The sequence below is a fragment of the Nannospalax galili genome, unplaced genomic scaffold (genome assembly GCF_000622305.1).
Source record: "Nannospalax galili isolate Female #2095 unplaced genomic scaffold, S.galili_v1.0 scaffold426, whole genome shotgun sequence".
Taxonomy (NCBI): Eukaryota; Metazoa; Chordata; class Mammalia; order Rodentia; family Spalacidae; genus Nannospalax; species Nannospalax galili.
The window spans coordinates 373,539-380,014 of NW_008354494.1; the positions used below are offsets into that span (position 1 = coordinate 373,539).

General features: G+C 42.8%; 1 protein-coding gene across 1 annotated transcript in view; it reads right to left on the reverse strand.

The window, feature by feature from the left end:
- Positions 1-4,638, reverse strand: part of LOC103748903 (olfactory receptor 2AG2-like) — a 60,917-nt gene extending 56,279 nt beyond the window's left edge. Inside the window, exon 1 of the mRNA XM_008851681.2 lies at positions 4,616-4,638. The gene's annotated coding sequence lies outside the window, so the exon portion shown is untranslated. The remainder of the gene's footprint in view (positions 1-4,615) is intronic.
- Between the last annotated feature and the right edge of the window lie 1,838 nt (positions 4,639-6,476).

A 6,476-nucleotide genomic window follows, 5' to 3' on the forward strand; every position in this document is an offset into this window, starting at 1 on the left:
CCTCCCCCTCTTCTGCAATGTTCCCTGATCCATGGGTGAGTGGCATTTAATAGGCCCTTATATTTACAGACTAGCATACCGTTCACCACTCATCAAAGAAGCTTCTTTTTGCAGCAGATGGAGACCATTACAGGGTTCCACAACTGGTCACACACAATAAGTGTCTGTGAGATGCTCAGCCCTTAAGTTTCCCATACACAATGGAACCTCTAACACCCAAGGCTCATGGAACATAGCAGATCAGAGAGAAGAGAGAATACTAATGCATCTCTCAACTCTCACCAGTGAAGCTTCCTCATAAAACAGTACGATGTACACAGAAGACCACAGCTGGCCAAATTTAACAAATGTTTTGAATTTCATATACTATATTTTAAATGTGTTCAGATCCTCTCCCCTATCTGCACCCTCTTACCCCATGCAATTTTACATATACATATATTATATATGTATATGTATGTATGTATGTATGTATGGCATATATAGTCAAATGTGTATCCCCAAATATTATAATATTCTTTGGTGTGGCTGCATCACTGGACCCTAGTTAATCTACAAAGAGTCACACCCATAAAAGTGACTATTCCTTCTAGCAACCATCTGTTGCCAATAGTTCCTAAGGCAGTATTTGGGTTTTTTCCCCACTTCCCTACTTCTGTGCTGGAATTTTGTCTGGCTTGAGCTTTCATGGGACTTCTGCATGTTGTCACCATTGCTGAGAGTTCGTATTGCTGAGAGTAGCTGCCCAGCTGTCTAGAAAACTCTTGTTTCCTTGTGCTCATCCACCACCTCAGGCTTTTACAATCCTTCCACAACCTCTTCTGCAATTATCCCTGAGCCTTGGGAGGCAGAAGTTTGATTTAGGTGTCCTATCCAAGGATAGGCACTCTGCAGTCTCTTGTTATCTGCACATTGGCTAGTTGTGGTTCTCTGGGTTAATCACCATCTGCTGCATAAGAAAGCTTCTCTGGTATTAATTGGTGGGTATAATAGTAAGTCATTAGGAATTAGATTCATATTTTATCAGAATGGTAGTATTAGGTTCTCCCCTATGACCTGTGACATGTCTAGCCATGTTACTAGGCCTGATATTAATGTCAGGTAGAGGCTCCTTATTATGATGTGGACCTTAAATTAGAATATGTCTGGTTACTCCCATAAATTTGGTGCCACTTTTGTACTGGTGGACATATCTTGCCAGACTAGATCTTGTAGCAGCTTGTAGGAGTCACATCAGGGTAAAGTTGACAATTGTTTTCTTCTTCCAGAAGCATTCACAGTAACTTCCAGCACTATAACACCCTGAATGTGGCCAATCACATGCAGATTCTCCCCTTCTCTGGTTCATCTCCATTACGCCCCCCATTTCATGTCCTCCATTACTATCTATCCTTTCTGGATAGCTTCAGTTATCAACTTGACGCTCTTGGGTAGGGGAACCTCAGCTGAGGAACTGTCTCCATTGTAATGGCCTGTGGCCATGTCTATGAGGCATTTTCTTGATTTTTGAGTGATGTGGGAGGGCCCAGCCAACTATGAGTAGAGCCACCCCCAGGCAGACAGTCCTGTGCTATATATGAAAGTAGGCTGAGCATGTGCCAGGAGAGCAAGCCAGTGAGCAACATTCTCCATGGTCTTTGTTTCAGCAATTTTCTCCAGGTTCCTGGCCTGAGTTCCTGGCCACTTTGGCTTCCCTCAGTGATGAACTATGAACTTGGAGATGTAAGACAACATTAACCCCTTCCTCCCCAAGTTAGTTTTGGTCAGTGTTTTTATCACATCCATTGAAAGCAAACTAAAGCAGCTATTAATTCCAATATATGCCTCCAATATACTCCTGGTATGGGTCCCTGCCCTGGAATCTGGTCAGCCTACAAGACATCACAACAATGAGGAAAACTGACTCTCCATTATTTAAAATTTTTATTTGTTTATGAGTGTTGTGCTTATATGTATAAAGTGTCACTATTTCCTCAGGCAGGTTTAGGGCTTCTTGCCCACCTTTCCCCACCACTATGCTGGGTTTTTATCTGGCTTGAGCTTGTGTCTATCGCGTGCTTGCTGTCAAAATTGCTGAGAGTTTACATGCACAACCTCCTTTCTGTTTGAAAACTATTTATATTCACTACTTCTCGTTCTAATAATCTGTCTATCCCCTCTTCCACAATGATCCTTGAGTCTCTGGTAGAGAGAGTGTGATACAGGTGACCCTTTCTGTGTTAATCTCCAGCACTCCAAGAAGCTTCTTGGGTGATAATTGAGAAATGCACTAACCTATGGGCATACCAGTAAGTCATTAGATGTTGATTTAATACTGTACTATTTAGCAAAGGAGTGGTAGTAGACTTTCTCCTATAGCCTGTGACCTGTCTAGCCATAGGTTTTTGGTACTGATAACAGTCTCAGGTATGGACTTCCATCTTGTGAAGCAGTCCTTAAATCCAATCAGAAAGTAGTTCATTCCTCTAATAACGTTAGTGCCAATATTGCACAAGTAGGCATATAATGCCACATATTCATGATTGTAGGTCACGTGGTTCACAGATGGGTAAGGCTGATGATTACTTTTCTCTTCTGGTACCATGCATAGTGCCTATCATAGTGCCTATGAAAGCTAGCCAATAGAGATGGCGATTCCAGGTCAGTACCAATTTGACTTCTTGTATTATGATGCACATATTTCAACAACAGGGTCTTACCAACAAGTTCTGGGTAACTAGGAGCAATAGCAATAACCAGCATTATTTGAGGGTCTACAGGACCCCCTTTTGAACAACTCCAATAGAGAAAGTTTATTCCTTACATTTTGCTTTTAAACATATTTTATCTACCCCGAAGGATATTTGGGGACACAAATATGACTCTTTATGTATAAATACACACACATACATAAAATATAGTACATGGAATTGGACATGGGTCTGGACACCCTTGGCCACTCCATGGCATTCATTCACAAACAGATGAAAAGCCTGAGTTATGTCAGGAAGCCCCAGTGCTGGGGCTGATATCAATGTCCCTTTATAAAGTTCCTTGAAAGCTTTTTTCTCCTTGTTTTCCCAACTGAGGGGACCATTTCCTCCCAAGTTCTGATATAATGGTTTTACTATTTCTTCTAGCCCGTCCTCCCCTACCTTCATGGCAGCTACCATTACTCAGGCCAGTCTCTTGTCTTTTTTCTCATTAAAGTCTCTATTATTAAAGGTCTTTTGGGTTATTTCTACTCACTGTGACCCATTCATTCCTTCAAACTATTGTAGTTTTTGTAACTCTTCAAATGACTGGAGCCAATTGGGTTACAAAGGCAATATTTATAGTCAGCTAGTTTTCTGGTTTTCTGGCACGTCAGGATCAGTAAGGGTGAATTCCCAGAGATGCTCCAGAAATTCTTCAGGGGACTCCTGACTTCCCTGAGTAATCTCAGATACATTTGAGAGGTTGGTTGTCTTCCTGGCCACTATTCTCAGTCCCGGCAGTAGGGTCTGATGATAGGTATCTACTGCCCCCTTACCTTGGTCCATGTTGGGGTCTCAATTTGGAAGGGTCAAGGGCAGACCTCACTTGACTTTTGCATTGGTATCCCCCCCTTGTGCCCCAGGACCAACTACAGCAAGGATTCGATCTCCTCCTCAACCTTGAGGAGAGTATCTAAGACTTGTTTGCAATCAGCCCATGTGGGGTTGGTGAATAAAGAAAACATTTTCTAGTAAGCTCATAAGGGCCTGGGACTTCTCAGAGAATGGGGGGGCGGGGGTGGGGTTCCGAGCTTTCCAGTTGTACAGGTCACTATTTCCTCCTGAGAGGGAGAACAGCAGGATGAGGAGCCTGGCTCAGTTTGAGTAGGGTGTAATCCACCAGACTTTCAGTGAGTGAGGGTGAGGGCATTGGTAGGGTATCGTATAGCCTGGATGATGGGGGTGCAGAAGAAGCAGAGGGGGCCTTCAGATACCATTGGTTCCTGATTTGGTTGGGTAAGGTAAGGTGGAGAGATGTCTTCCTCCTCTCCAGGAGTCAAAACTAAGGGTCTGGTCTTTGTAACTAGGGGCCTGGTTGTTAATACCAAGAAGCCCTGTTTTAGGGCACAACACTTCAAGTTAAGGAGGGAGAGTCAACGGTGGATACAAGGAAATGACTGGGATGACCAGGGTCCCCTGTAGCTACCTTCCAGACCTTCTGGGCAACTCAGGTGTTACAACAACCCAAAATCTGGCCATCCTAACCCAAAGGAGGGCGTTCCAGTTCACAGAAAATACAGGAGGTTTCCCTGTGACATCTTGACTCTGTAATACACCTTGTGGAATTCCCGAAAATGGCACAGCATGCAGCCTAGAGGGATTTTGGCTGTGCTCAGTCTGGCTCCCATGTCTGCAACAAAACCTACAAGCACACCAGAGGACACAGATCCACCAGACAAAAGCTAACAATAGGAAGAGACAAAATATCTACACAACGAAGACCATATAAACACAGACATACAGTGGTCACCTTCACCCACACATCTAAATCTTAACCAGGAAGACAGAGGACATCTTTTGCTGTCTAAGGAGACTGGGTTACAATTGTGTCTAATCTACCTGAAAAGTTTCCCCAAATGTCTGGAGCCCAGAACACTCACCTATCGGTCCTGCCCTTGGCGCATGGCTGCCAGTTATTTCCTTACTTGTTGTTGTTGTTGTTGTTTTTCTTTTTAATTTTTGGTGGTCATGGTCTCTGGCTCCCTCAAGCCTCTGAGCTCACAAATGGCCTCACTTCCATATCTGGTCTTACCTGGAGTCTGGAGGTCCACCTGAATCTCACTGGGGCAAGCCTCCAAATGTTACAGAGTTTGTGACCACTGGAAAGACCACTCAGACTCGATTAGAATCCATTTAGCCAAATTATTTTTTAGGCTTGCCAGCCAACAACAGCTCTAGCTGGGGAGGAAAGACTGCAGCAACTGGCAGGGAGACAGACAAGGCTTTTAAAAGCAAAAACCACAAAACATCATGGGGTGTCTTAGATAAACATGTCATGGGGTAGTCATGGGGTTCGTTGTAAGTCATGGGCCATCTTAGATAAACAATTCAGTTTCTGCTTAGGCAAGCAAGCAAAGATACAGAATCACAAGATAAGCAATTACAGTAAGTGAGTGTCATCAGCTATTTCTTGGGACCCTGAGGAAGAAGGGAAAGGAATTCACTTGAACTAGACTTAGTCTTGGGCCAAGCCTGCCTGGCTCCAAGGATATAAGATGGAATTGTTTTAGCCACACTGTCACACCAGCATATTTAGTTCATATTCTTTTTCTATGACTAAGAAGAATTATGAGTTCTGAATCAGTGGAGATATAGAAGCCAAATCAGAAATCCCAAACTAGCAAAGGTATAGCAGTACCTTCAAACTGATCCCACATGCTTACTTGCAGTGTAAGGACCAGTGCTGTAATGAGTACTACTCAAACCGTGGTCTGAGGCCTGAGACCATTCCTGCCACAAACATTTGTCATGGGAATGCAAGAATTCTTAAAACAGGGCATTTATTCCCTTTGTCTATTTTTCACTTTCAATGTAATTTTGATGAAAAAAATGTATGCTTGATAAAAGAATGATTTCAAAAACAAGAAATTTTAAAAAGAATTAATTGGTCCTACTCTGGAAGGAATGTGATAAATGTGTTACATATAATAGAACTATTCCTAAATAGGCTATAACCTTTTGACCATTCAAAGCTTACATGTTCTTCTTGGTTTTTTTTCCGGGGGGGGGACTCATGTCTAAGAAATCATTGCCAAAATTGAAAGCATAATTCATTAGAAGGTAAAAGAAGGAGTAAATGAATCTCATTAAACTACAAAATTATTATACACCAAGAAAAACCAATTGTAGACTGAAGAGATTTGGACTTAGTGGGAACCTCTCTTGGGTGTCACTATTGCCGGGGAGATGTGAACAAGTGTCTATCCACCCCAGATAGGGAGCCAATGAGCAAACACAATATGGAAACAAATTAAGTCCAAATTGACAAACCAATGAGTTTTATTGGGCTTAATCCTAGGAGTATGGGTGAGAGGTTACTTACAGGATTACAAATGACTCAAAGGCAACCTCATCACCAAAACCTCACCACAGCATGGGTGACAGCTCACAAAAGGTGGAAACCTGCAGCACAGTGAACGACTTGCAAGCAAATCAACAGGTTTAAAAGTGTCTTTTCCAAGTAGCTCAGTTTGTCTGAGCCTCTTAACTGGTAGCTAAGATGGTCTTGGCCTGCTCAGGTAGCTTGACTTGTCCCCGAGAGTCTCTCAGCAGCCTTACTGTTTCTCTATACTTCAGGGGGGTGGTGAGGGACCTAGTGTAACTTGTCAATTTCATGTCCTTCCTGAAGCCTTTACTTCATGCTGTTAAGATTTACTGCAGAATGGAACATTTCACTTCGTTTTAAAACTTCCATGATGGAAGTTAGCTCAGAGGAAATTTCTGTCCAACAGCCACCACTTT